This window comes from Ambystoma mexicanum, chromosome 9 (assembly GCF_040938575.1).
Source record: "Ambystoma mexicanum isolate Mex_15411 chromosome 9, UKY_AmexF1_1, whole genome shotgun sequence".
NCBI classification, from domain to species: Eukaryota; Metazoa; Chordata; class Amphibia; order Caudata; family Ambystomatidae; genus Ambystoma; species Ambystoma mexicanum.
This window is the reverse complement of record NC_090931.1, coordinates 1521058078-1521071442: the sequence shown is the minus strand read 5'-3', so window position 1 is coordinate 1521071442 and position 13365 is coordinate 1521058078. Positions and strand designations below refer to the sequence as shown.

Sequence of the window (13365 nt, the reverse complement as noted above, 5' to 3'; positions counted from 1 at the left end):
TGTCCAAGCCACCGAGGAAAACAGGGAACCCCATGCATTTCCGGAAAGAGGACACCCGTGGGAATCCGCAGAGTTATGATATGCCCAAATCGCCCCAGAATGTATTACCCAGACACCCCCGCAAAGTCCGAAATGTGGGAGAAAATACGCATTTTCCTCACATTTCGCTCGACTCACCCATCGAAACACGCCCCCAACAACACATGGCCTACCGTCCCGCGTTCCCACAGGTGTCCCGATGAAAACGGTACCTCACATGTGTGGGTGCACCTACCTGGCCGCCAAGGGGAAAGCCTAAAACACAAGTAACCCCAAGTCTGTTTTCACACCGGAAATGTCACACTCTCACATCATACAGATATGGGCCTCGGGTGTCCAAGCCACCAAGGAAAACAGGGAACCCCATGCATTTCCGAAAAGAGGACACCCGTGGGAATCCGCAGAGGTATGATATGCCCAAATCGCCCCAGAATTTATTACCCAGACACCCCCGCAAAGTCCGAAATGTGGGAAAAAATACGCATTTTCCGCACATTTTGCTCGACGCACCCATCGAAACACGCCCCCAACAACACATGGCCTACCGCCCCGCGTTCCCACAGGTGTCCCGATGAAAACGGTACCTCACATGCGTGGGTGCACCTACCTGGCCGGCAAGGGGCAAGCCGAAAACGCAAGCAACCCCCAGTCTGTTTGCAGAGGGGAATCTCAGCCATTCTGCCGACCGGCACAACATACAGATATGGGCCTCGGGTGTCCAAGCCACCGAGGAAAACAGGGAGCCCCATGCATTTCCGAAAAGAGGACACCCGTGGGAATCCGCAGAGGTGTGATTTGCGCACATCGCCCCAGGTTTTTTTACCCAGACACCCCTGCAAAGTCCGAAATGTGGGGGAAAAAACGCTTTTCCCGCACATTTCGCTGGACGCACCCATCGAAACACGCCCCCAACAACACATGGCCTACCGTCCCGCGTTCCCACAGGTGTCCCGATGAAAACGGTACCTCACATGTGTGGGTGCACCTACCTGGCCGGCAAGGGGCAAGCCGAAAACGCAAGCAACCCCCAGTCTGTTTAGGGTGTCTGGGTAAAAAAACCTGGGGCGATGTGCGCAAATCACACCTCTGCGGATTCCCACGGGTGTCCTCTTTTCGGAAATGCATGGGGCTCCCTGTTTTCCTCGGTGGCTTGGACACCCGAGGCCCATATCTGTATGTTGTGCCGGTCGGCAGAATGGCTGAGATTCCCCTCTGCAAACAGACTGGGGGTTGATTGCGTTTTCGGCTTGCCCCTTGCCGGCCAGGTAGGTGCACCCACGCATGTGAGGTACCGTTTTCATCGGGACACCTGTGGGAACGCGGGACGGTAGGCCATGTGTTGTTGGGGGCGTGTTTCGATGGGTGCGTCGAGCGAAATGAGCGGAAAAAGCGTTTTTTCCCCCACATTTCGGACTTTGCAGGGGTGTCTGGGTAAAAAAAACCTGGGGCGATGTGCGCAAATCACACCTCTGCGGATTCCCACGGGTGTCCTCTTTTCGGAAATGCATGGGGCTCCCTGTTTTCCTCGGTGGCTTGGACACCCGAGGCCCATATCTGTATGTTGTGCCGGTCGGCAGAATGGCTGAGATTCCCCTCTGCAAACAGACTGGGGGTTGCTTGCGTTTTCGGCTTGCCCCTTGCCGGCCAGGTAGGTGCACCCACGCATGTGAGGTACCATTTTCATCGGGACACCTGTGGGAACGCGGGACGGTCGGCCATGTGTTGTTGGGGGCGTGTTTCGATGGGTGCGTCGAGCGAAATGTGCGGAAAAAGCGTTTTTTCCCCCCATTTCGGACTTTGCAGGGGTGTCTGGGTAATAAATTCTGGGCCGATGTGCGCAAATCATACCTCTGCGGATTCCCACGGGTGTCCTCTTTTTGGAAATGCATGGGGGTTCCTGTTTTTCTTGGTGGCTGAAGCACCCCAGGCCTAAATCTGTCGGTTGCCTCCCCAAACCCTTTTGGGGGGGATAGCAGTGTTTTAGGCTTTCCCCTTGCCGGCCAGGTAGGTGCACCCACGCATGTGAGGTACCATTTTCATCGGGACACCTGTGGGAACGCGGGACGGTCGGCCATGTGTTGTTGGGGGCGTGTTTCGATGGGTGCGTCGAGCGAAATGTGCGGAAAAAGCTTTTTTTCCCCCACATTTCGGACTTTGCAGGGGTGTCTGGGTAATAAATTCTGGCCCACTTCGCGCAAATCAGACCTCTGTGCTTTCCCACGGGTGTCCTCTTTTGGGAAATGCATGGGGTTCCCTGTTTCCCTTGCTGGCTTCGACACCCTAGGCCCAAATCTGTAGGTTGCCCACATGAACAAATTGTGCTGTGGCGAAAGGCTTGGGGTTACCAGCGGGTTACCCTTTTCCTTTTGCGACCCCGGTAGGTGTACCCACACATGCGAGGTACCTTTTTCGTCAGAACACCTGTGGGAACACGAGAAGGTATGACATCTGCTGTTGGCGACGTGTTTCGGTGAGTGGACACAGGGAAATGTCTCTGAAATTGGCCGGAAATGAAGACAAATCTCAGACATTTCCCTCTGGCCACTCACCGAAACACACCGCCAACAACACGTGGCCTACCTTCCCGCATCGCCACACGTGTCCCAATGAGAGGCTGACCTCTTGTGTGCAGGTGTGGTACCTGAGTGACAATGGGTACATCTTTAGTATAGTAACTTCGCTGTAGTGCGCTTAGGAAACAGTAAAGTACTGGCAGTAAGCCATTTCACATGCACCTTTCCTCACACTTCCCATACATACCAGACGCAATGCAGTTAGACACGCAAGGTGGGATTTAGCACAAGGACAAACCTCCTTGTGTTGCACAAGCAGGTTTGTCCTTGTGAGCAGTGATGCCACGACAAGGCACCCACCGTATCACTGGCCATTCGTATCCCTTTCGTGTCTGCAGTCAGTTGGCATCCATTTCAGCAGTTGCACTTCTACCAAATCACTAGCACCAGAGCAAGTATATCTACACATGAGCATATCTACACACTTACACCACATGGACATGTGTGTACAATGCAACTGTGTCTCTAGCAATATCTTAACTATCATTTGGCATCAATTTCATAGCAACTGTGTCTGCATGCAAACTTTATGTGCCGGCAATCACATGTGGACAGTGATAGCAAGTGCATACTGGCTGACTTCGCTACCCTGCCCTACAGGCGCTATCTTCCACACCAGCTTTCAGTATGCCCATAGCAACTATGGGCAAACATTCTTATGTTCCACCGTACCCACACAAAACAGCCATCCTGCTACATGACAATCATTTCGGCAGTGCTGGAAAAGTCCATTCACAGAAATTGCATCTGCATGTTCTTTGTATCTTTACCTAATTCACACACCAAACATATCCAATTCATTCCTACAGAAGACGTGTCACTTACACCACACATAACATTACTCGCAGTAAAACAATAAACAAGGCAGGATCTTACGAGGTACGCAAGACACCGCTGCCATATAGTTGGTGTCCAAGTACCACTTTCATGACACTTAGACCTCAAGGGTGGGAGCCAAAGTGGCGTGTATTATTTAGAAAAGACACCCCTTGAGTGGATGGAACCTGAATGGTGTTCTGGTCTTCCACAACGCACAGCTTCAGTAGAGGGAGCGGGACTGGCCTTTCTTTGCTTGCCAAACCTTAGGTGGAAGGAGCCAGATTTGGGTTCCTGTCCAAAGTACGCCGGAAGACTTTTTTTTTTTTTAGGCAATCCCAAACAGGAGCAAGCTGCACTCCCATAGGGGAGTGACCCAGAGTGCTCCACCCTTCTTCTCCATGGCCCGGCACAACTAGAGGCGGTGGAGTGGCATTCCTTTCCAAGATGCGCCTTCTTTGGAAGAAACAAGCATTTCATTACTTTGCAAGGCACACCACGCGCAGAGTAAGCTAGACTGCCTTTTCCTTATGAGGCAGACCTGAAGGGAAAGGTACCGGGGGTGATGTCTCTTTCCCAGGCAGGCCTCAAGTGGAGGGGGCAGGACTAGCATTGCTTGCCAAAGCACGCCAAAGGGGAGTAAAGCAGAGTGCTGTCCCCACCTACTGCAAGGCACACCTCAAGTGGAGAGAGCTAGAGTGGACTTCCTTTCCAAGATGCGCCTGCTTTGGAAGAAACAAGCATTGTGTTACTTTGCAAGGCACACCACGCGCAGAGGGAGCTAGACTGCCTTTTCCTTATGAGGCAGACCTGAAGGGAAAGGTACCGGGGTGATGTCTCTTTCCCAGGCAGGCCTCAAGTGGAGGGGGCAGGACTAGCATTGCTTGCCAAAGCACGCCAAAGGGGAGTAAAGCTGAGTGCTGTCCCCACCTACTCCAAGGCACACCTCAAGTGGAGGGAGCTAGAGTGGCATTTCTTTCCAAGATGTGCCTGCTTTGGAAGAAACAAGCATTGCGTTACTTTGCAAGGCACGCCACGCACAGAGGGAGCTTGACTGCCATTTCCTTATGAGGCAGACCTGAAGTGAAAGGTACCGGGGGTGATGTCTCTTTCCCAGGCAGGCCTCAAGTGGAGGGGGCAGGACTAGCATTGCTTGCCAAAGCACGCCAAAGGGGAGTAAAGCAGAGTGCTGTCCCCACCTACTCCAAGGCACACCTCAAGTGGAGGGAGCTAGAGTGGCATTTCTTTACAAGATGTGCCTGCTTTGGAAGAAACAAGCATTGCGTTACTTTGCAAGGCACGCCACGCACAGAGGGAGCTTGACTGCCATTTCCTTATGAGGCAGACCTGAAGGGAAAGGTACCGGGGGTGATGTCTCTTTCCCAGGCAGGCCTCAAGTGGAGGGGGCAGGACTAGCATTGCTTGCCAAAGCACGCCAAAGGGGAGTAAAGCAGAGTGCTGTCCCCACCTACTCCAAGGCACACCTCAAGTGGAGGGAGCTAGAGTGGCATTTCTTTCCAAGATGTGCCTGCTTTGGAAGAAACAAGCATTGCGTTACTTTGCAAGGCACACCACGCGCAGAGGGAGCTAGACTGCCATTTCCTTATGAGGCAGACCTGAAGGGAAAGGTACCGGGGGTGATGTCTCTTTCCCAGGCAGGCCTCAAGTGGAGGGGGCAGGACTAGCATTGCTTGCCAAAGCACGCCAAAGGGGAGTAAAGCAGAGTGCTGTCCCCACCTACTCCAAGGCACACCTCAAGTGGAGGGAGCTAGAGTGGCATTTCTTTCCAAGATGTGCCTGCTTTGGAAGAAACAAGCATCGCGTTACTTTGCAAGGCACGCCACGCGCAGAGGGAGCTAGACTGCCATTTCCTTATGAGGCAGACCTGAAGGGAAAGGTACCGGGGTGATGTCTCTTTCCCAGGCAGGCCTCAAGTGGAGGGGGCAGGACTAGCATTGCTTGCCAAAGCACGCCAAAGGGGAGTAAAGCAGGGTCCCCACCTACTCCAAGGCACACCTCAAGTGGAGGGAGCTAGAGTGGCATTTCTTTCCAAGATGTGCCTGCTTTGGAAGAAACAAGCATTGCGTTACTTTGCAAGGCACACCACGCGCAGAGGGAGCTAGACTGCCATTTCCTTATGAGGCAGACCTGAAGGGAAAGGTACCGGGGGTGATGTCTCTTTCCCAGGCAGGCCTCAAGTGGAGGGGGCAGGACTAGCATTGCTTGCCAAAGCACGCCAAAGGGGAGTAAAGCAGAGTGCTGTCCCCACCTACTCCAAGGCACACCTCAAGTGGAGGGAGCTAGAGTGGCATTTCTTTCCAAGATGTGCCTGCTTTGGAAGAAACAAGCATCGCGTTACTTTGCAAGGCACGCCACGCGCAGAGGGAGCTAGACTGCCATTTCCTTATGAGGCAGACCTGAAGGGAAAGGTACCGGGGGTGATGTCTCTTTCCCAGGCAGGCCTCAGGTGGAGGGGGCAGGACTAGCATTGCTTGCCAAAGCACGCCAAAGGGGAGTAAAGCAGAGTGCTGTCCCCACCTACTCCAAGGCACACCTCAAGTGGAGGGAGCTAGAGTGGCATTTCTTTCCAAGATGTGCCTGCTTTGGAAGAAACAAGCATCGCGTTACTTTGCAAGGCACGCCACGCGCAGAGGGAGCTAGACTGCCATTTCCTTATGAGGCAGACCTGAAGGGAAAGGTACCGGGGGTGATGTCTCTTTCCCAGGCAGGCCTCAAGTGGAGGGGGCAGGACTAGCATTGCTTGCCAAAGCACGCCAAAGGGGAGTAAAGCAGAGTGCTGTCCCCACCTACTCCAAGGCACACCTCAAGTGGAGGGAGCTAGAGTGGCATTTCTTTCCAAGATGTGCCTGCTTTGGAAGAAACAAGCATCGCGTTACTTTGCAAGGCACGCCACGCGCAGAGGGAGCTAGACTGCCATTTCCTTATGAGGCAGACCTGAAGGGAAAGGTACCGGAGTGATGTCTCTTTCCCAGGCAGGCCTCAAGTGGAGGGGGCAGGACTAGCATTGCTTGCCAAAGCACGCCAAAGGGGAGTAAAGCAGAGTGCTGTCCCCACCTACTCCAAGGCACACCTCAAGTGGAGGGAGCTAGAGTGGCATTTCTTTCCAAGATGTGCCTGCTTTGGAAGAAACAAGCATCGCGTTACTTTGCAAGGCACGCCACGCGCAGAGGGAGCTAGACTGCCATTTCCTTATGAGGCAGACCTGAAGGGAAAGGTACCGGGGGTGATGTCTCTTTCCCAGGCAGGCCTCAAGTGGAGGGGGCAGGACTAGCATTGCTTGCCAAAGCACGCCAAAGGGGAAAGACCCGCATGGCACAACTCAAGTCCAGGGACTCATAATGATTACTATTTCGTAGGCACGCCTCCAATGGAAGGAGCCTGATTAGCGTTCCTTTGCAAGTCACGCTTTGAGCTGAGGGATCTAGACTGATGTACATTTTCTTGGCAGACCTCAAGGGAAAGCTACGGCTGTGGTTGCCTTTCCAAGGCAGGCCTCAAGTGGAGAAATCAGGACTAGCGATGCTCGTGAATGCACGCTAAATCAAGTGAAGTGAGTTGACATCCTGTTGCATTTTCATTGAAGGTACTCCTCCAGGGCAGGGTGCAAGAGTGCCATTCCTTTACAAGACATGCACGATTTCAGGGGCTAAGGGTCCCTTTCAAGGAACGATGGGCATTTTCAGAAATCAGTCGATCTCCCAATATTTTTCCTTTGTATGATACAAAAGGAAACAAGGCTGAAAGCAGAGGGCAGGCTGGGAAGGGCATTGGGGACAGTACACCCGAGTATCCTTCCTCTTTCCTTGTTTTGTACACACCTTACATTTTCGGTACGGTTGTGCCTTCGTGGCAGTGGGAGGAACCTAATCACCAAAGTGTCGCTCTTGCAATCTGGCCACATCTTCGACCTCTGGAAAGGAGGGAATTTGTACATGAACATTAGCCAGAGATTGAACAATTTCTAATTCAAAATCCAAAAAGGAGAGCTTGTTTTGTGGAGTAGCTGCACGGTACACCACATAAGCATTGTACGTTGCCATATGCACAATTTGTGTGGCTACCTTTTTGTACCAGAAACGCGACTTGCGTTCAGCGTGGTATGACTCAAACACTTGGTCATTTTTGTCTACTCCACCCATGTACTTGTTGTAATCCAGAATGCAATTGGGCTTCAACACTTGCTGAGTCTGCCTGCGCAGAGGGACAGCTGAAGTACTTTCATCATGAATACTACTTAGCATGTACACATCCCTTTTGTCGCAGAATTTCACTGCTAACAATTCATCCTGCCGCAATGCCATACATTGTCCCTTGGCCAACTTCTTACACACAAGTTGTCTGGGGAAGCCTTTGCGGTTACTGCAGATTGTACCGCATGCCAGTGTGCCCACATTGAACAATTCCTTGAACAGTGGAATTCCGGTGTAGAAATTGTCTACATACAAATGATGTCCCTTGTGGAGCCATGGTGTGAGAAGATCCCAAACAATCTTCTCACTTGTCCCTAAATTGGCTGGGCAGCCCGGTGGGTTTAGAGTAGAGTCTTTACCGGTGTAGACTCTCATGCTGCTGACATACCCAGTGGTACTTTCACACAACATGTACATTTTAATCCCATAGCGTGATCTCTTGCTAGGAATGTATTGCCTGAATACAAGGCGACCTTTGAACAACACCAACGGTTCATCAATTGATATGTTCTGGCTAGGAACATACACCTCTGCAAATCGGTGAGTGAAGTGGTCCAGAAATGGCTTAAGTTTGAACAGCCTATCAAAGTTTGGGTCCGTTTTGGGTAATGCTGCCGAGTTGTCATTGAAGTGCAACATACGGTGCAGTGCTTGAAAGCGATTTCTGCTCATTGTAGCTGAAAAAAATGGGCAATAAAGTGGTGCTACAGTAGTCCAGTATATTGCGACAGACGGCTTGTGTCCAATTCCCATGAGCAAAATGAGACCCCAAAACTGTCTCATTTCAACATCGTTTGTGGGTACCCATGCTTGTGCTCGAGTGGGGTTTTAGAGTGGGACCCCTAGACCTCATGAACTGTGCAGCGTATAAATTGGTTTGCTCAACCACATCTGCAATGAACCCATCATCAACAAAAAGGTTGAAAAAATCAATAGGCTGAAACCCTTCTGTATTCACTGTGCACCCTGATATACCAGTGAAAGGGGGCACAACAGGCTGAGCCATTGCTGGAGGCACCCAGAGCGACTCTTGAGTCATGTCAGGAACTGCCACATTGCGTGGCCGTCTTCCACGTCCCCTTCCCCTTACAGGTCCCCTGCGTGTGGGAAGTGTGCGAAAAGGTGGACGCACTCTTCCTTCCTCTTCATCATCAGATGATGACGATGATGAGTGGAAGGAGGGACTTTGGTCAATGGCCATCTCACTTCCCCAATCACTTCCCTCGTGCCCCTCAGAAGCACTATCTGTTTCAGAATGCATGTACACATCTGTGCCTTGCTCTGAGCCAGACTCCATCACTGCAGCTAATGCCTCCGCACCAGACATTGATCGCCGAGAAGCCATGAGTACCTTCGCTATGGAACCCTTCACTGCCCAAAGACCAGATGAAGACTGAAACAAGAAGTATGTGTGCTTCTGAAAGTATGGAACGTAGCACAGTAAGTGGTATTCAGTGCCACAAACCTACTCCACACAAGTACACCAAAAGGTCCAGACTTTGCTCACAAACTGTAGCAGCCCTCTGCAATATGAAGTACTCCCTGCACGCTACAATAAACGGAGTAGTACTTTGCAAACACTCACGTGAAATGCTAAGGACCAGCTGACTGCTTTCCTACAAGTGGGTAGACAGCTACAACACACCTGCACCTAAAAGAAAGAGAACAAAAAATCTATGGACAATGTACTATTCCGCTAAACTGTACAGAAATACAAGCGTGGGGACGAGGATTTCAGCCACACTACCTATTCAGAAACAGCCAACATGCTTTGCACCATGCCCTCCTCCATGGGATGCTCGTGGATGGTAATTCAAGGTGAGAAGGAACCATGCAACGTATTAGTAATTGGGTGAGTTGAAAAGCCATAGGCAATGAAGAAGCAGAAAGGGAAGATAAATAAAGTACACGGCTGGCCCTTCCGGCCAACTGCTGGCACACTTTTGACAAAAACACCTGCTCATTCATATAGGGGTGTCTATTGTAAGGGGAAAGCTCACAAGGACAAAATTATTGCAAGGCCAAGCAAATTGATGTAGGCTGAAGCAAGTAGTGATGGGTACCTAAGAATTCAGTAGCAGACACATACGGAATGCTTTGACATGCCATGAATGCAAACAATTGCTAGAAAGTGGAAGTCTCACTGCCAACATACTTACTACCATTTGTATTCACTTTTCACATCTTCCAGTGTGTCCATCAGTCACTGGGCAAACTCCCCCTAAAATAGCGTCTGGGCAAAATCCATTATGTTTCCAATGAACAGCTCCATGCCTGTTTTGGAAAGGTGCACCCCATCTCTGTGAAACATCACAGCACCTTTGATATTGCCATGGTGAATGGTCCGTATTCTGGTGTTGCCCTCTGTCAGTCTAGTGAACTCGGCATTCATTTTCCACACCGAGCGGTTGATGGCCCTTCTATTCCCTTGAGTTCTCCAATCCATCCTGGGAATCATCTGGGACCAGGCCACCACAGTGTTTGGAAACCTCTGTGCAATCCATTCAAGGTCTGCCATGAGCTGCTCCCGTACCCCCTTCCGTCCCACAGACGCAAAATCATTTCCTCCCAGGTGAACCACTATAAGGTCAGGGGGGGGGGGCCTTTCCTTTTGCTTGGGCAGCGATGATGGCTCCTCGGAGCTGGTGAAGGCGCATCCCCCCCACCCGAAACCAATGCACCGCAAGGCCATCCCTTCCAGACCCAGAAGTAGGTGGCCCTCGGAAATGTCGTGCAGCCCTTTGGATATAAGAGTGGCCGAAAATCCACACAACCCTCATCCTCACTAGGAAATGGAAACAGGAAAACCCCCATGATTATGGCTACACATACATTTTACCACATTACACAACAATTGCACCAATACATGACTCTTGTAACAATCCCTGACACACACTTCACCCATTCGGAAACCACCTCTCATTTGAGATAACAGTAGGTCGACACATAATTGCCACATTATTTTCAGGGAAAGGAGGTGAAGAAGATAGTATGTCACCTTGTGCCAATAACACAGTTGTGCTGGCGCAATTGTAATCAGTAAAAGTTGTCTGCTCCTGTGGCCCACCGCCTGCCCAGCACGGTGGTAAGGTGACTTGCACATGCTACATCGTTACAATTTGGCAGGGTGACTAGTCTCACAGAGGATATGAAGTCCACCGGAAGTGTGCTTTGTACGCTCTCTGAATATAGGTACCCTGACAGAATGTGCCACATTTACCACAAATGGGTGCACCTTCAGACACTTTCAATGTGAGTGTTTCGACCATAGCTCCAGGACCACTAGTGACCTTGGGGGCACTTCACTACCAAGGAAGGGAGGTGGCCAAGGTCACACCCATCACCCACCACTACCCTACATAGCTTCCTGGTCAGCACTACAGCTTTCCTCTCCTGGAAGGGATTGGACCCTGCCAGGGCACCCTGCACCCACTGCTGAATTTGGAGGACAAAATATCCACCTGGGGGACGGACGCCCAAGGCCAATGACACCCCCCTCTCTAGCTACCCTATGTTACAGTTTTCCCCCTGCTAAAGGATGGGGACCCTGACAGGGCACACTGGGACCACTGCTTAAATTGGACCACAGAAATGGTGAACTTTGCAGTGAAAGGAATGAGCTCTGTAACAAGTGTGCATGGCATGCTCAGAAAAAATGACCATCTATATAACTACTGGAATTTTTTTTTTAAATTTGCTGCTACTTGTCGGCCAAACCTTTCCTTCTGCAAAGCAGCTGCCTTACTCAATGCAAGGCACACCCATCACTGGCCCCCGACCCTCCCCACTACCCTTTCCCACCCTTATCACTGACAATGCAGCCACAATTCCTTCCACCACAGTAACCCTCCACCCCCACATTACCGAATAATTAATGTTGTACTTACATAAGTCAGCAATAGCTTTTCAGTAGCCGCAACTGCAAAGGAAACATAAAAGAATTAAAATCAATGCTTTGCCTACCAATTACACATCCAAACTGTCTGGCTACTATCTGTACATTTTTCACTTCCTTCCACCAGTTCCATGACACTTCTCAGTAATCTACCACTACGGAAGGCTAGACTGCACACGGATTGGAAATGGAAATAAGACAAGTGGGCATATGGCATCCTGCAGAAAAAACATAACAATAAATAAATCCCGGATATCTGGCACCAAACCATCACTGTTTGGAAACATCTGTGCTATCCATTCCAGTTCCTCCATTAGCAGCTCATGTATCCCTTTCCCTCCCACAGACGTTAAATCTTTTCCTCCCAGCTGCACCACTGTAGGGTGTTGGGGTTGCATCTCCTTTTGCATGGACATCGCTGATGGCTCCTCTGAGCTGGTGAAAGCACTTCCCCCTAACCCCAAACCAATGCACCAGGAGGGCATCCCTTTGAGAGCCAGATGTGGTTGGCCCTCGGAAAATCGTGCAGCCCTTTGGGTGAAAGAGTAGGCAATTATCTGCACAACCCTCATCGTCACTATGATATGGAAACAAGTGAACCCCCATGAATATGCCTATACATACAGTTTACAAACTAGCTGAATGATTGTGTGAACACATGGCTCTTGTAACAATCCCAGACACACACTTCACCCATTCGGACATGCACCTCTCATGTGAATTTACAGTAGGTCTTTACGTAATTGGCACTTGTGTTTTAGGGGAAGGAGGTGGCAAAGAGGTGAGGAAGACAGTATGTCACCTTGTGGCAATAACACAGTTCTGCTGGGGCAATTGTAATCAGTGAAGGTTGTCTGCTCCTGTGGCCCACTGCCTGCACTGCACGGTGGTAAGGTGACTTCCACATGCTACACCACTACACTTTGGCAGGGTGACTAGTCTGACAGAGGATATGACCTGTGCAGCAAGGGTGTTTTGTAACCTCTCTGAATATAGTTCCTATGACAGAATGTGCGCCATTCATTACACATGCATGCAAATTTGGACACTTTGATTGTGAGAAATTGGGGCGCAGCTCCTAAAGTACTGGTGAACTTGGGGCCATTCAACTACCAAGGCAGAGAGGCAGCCAAGGTCACACACATCAACCACCACCACACTACATCTCTGCCTGGCCAGCACTGCAGCTTTCCCCTCTAGGACGGGATGGGGACCGTGCCGGGGCACCCTGCACCCACTGCTGCATTTGAGGGACTAAATATCCATCTGGGAGATGGACGCCCAAGGGCAATGACTTCATCCCCCACCCCTCCTGCCCCTCTAGCTACCCTGCGTTACAGCTTTTCCCCCTGCAAAAGGATGGGGAGCCTGGCGGGGCTCACTGGGACGACTGCTGGAAAAGGACCACAGAAATGGTGATCGTTGCAGTAAAAGTAGTGTTCTCTGTATCAAGTACGCGTACCATGCTCAGAAAAAAATGACCATCTGCATTACTACCGGCAACATTTTTGAAAAGGAGCTGCTGCTTATGTCGGCAAATTTTTCCTTCTGCAAAGCAGCCACCTTCCTCAATGCAAGGCACTCCCATCAGTGTCCCCCGAACCGCCCTACTACCCTTTCTCACCCATACCACTGACACTGCAGCCACAGTTTCTCCCACCACAGTAACCCTCCACCCGCACATTACCAAGTAATATATGTGGTACTTACATAAATCAGCATAAGCTTTTCAGTAGCCGCAACTGCAACAGAAACATAAAAGATTTACATTCAGTGCTTTGCCTACCAATAACACATCCAAACTGTCTGGCATATATCTGTACTTTTTTCA

General features: G+C 50.7%; 1 long non-coding RNA gene across 2 annotated transcripts in view; it reads right to left on the bottom strand.

The window, feature by feature from the left end:
* LOC138489406 (uncharacterized) overlaps nucleotides 1-13365 on the bottom strand; it is a 121074-nt gene that overhangs the window by 96347 nt on the left and 11362 nt on the right. Inside the window, exons 3-5 of one of the 2 annotated variants that reach the window (XR_011274793.1) lie at nucleotides 13245-13276; nucleotides 11527-11558; nucleotides 9225-9290 (exon numbers count right to left, since the gene is read on the bottom strand). This is a non-coding gene — a long non-coding RNA (uncharacterized lncRNA). The remainder of the gene's footprint in view (nucleotides 1-9224; nucleotides 9291-11526; nucleotides 11559-13244; nucleotides 13277-13365) is intronic. The other variant, XR_011274792.1, reaches the window with a different exon arrangement.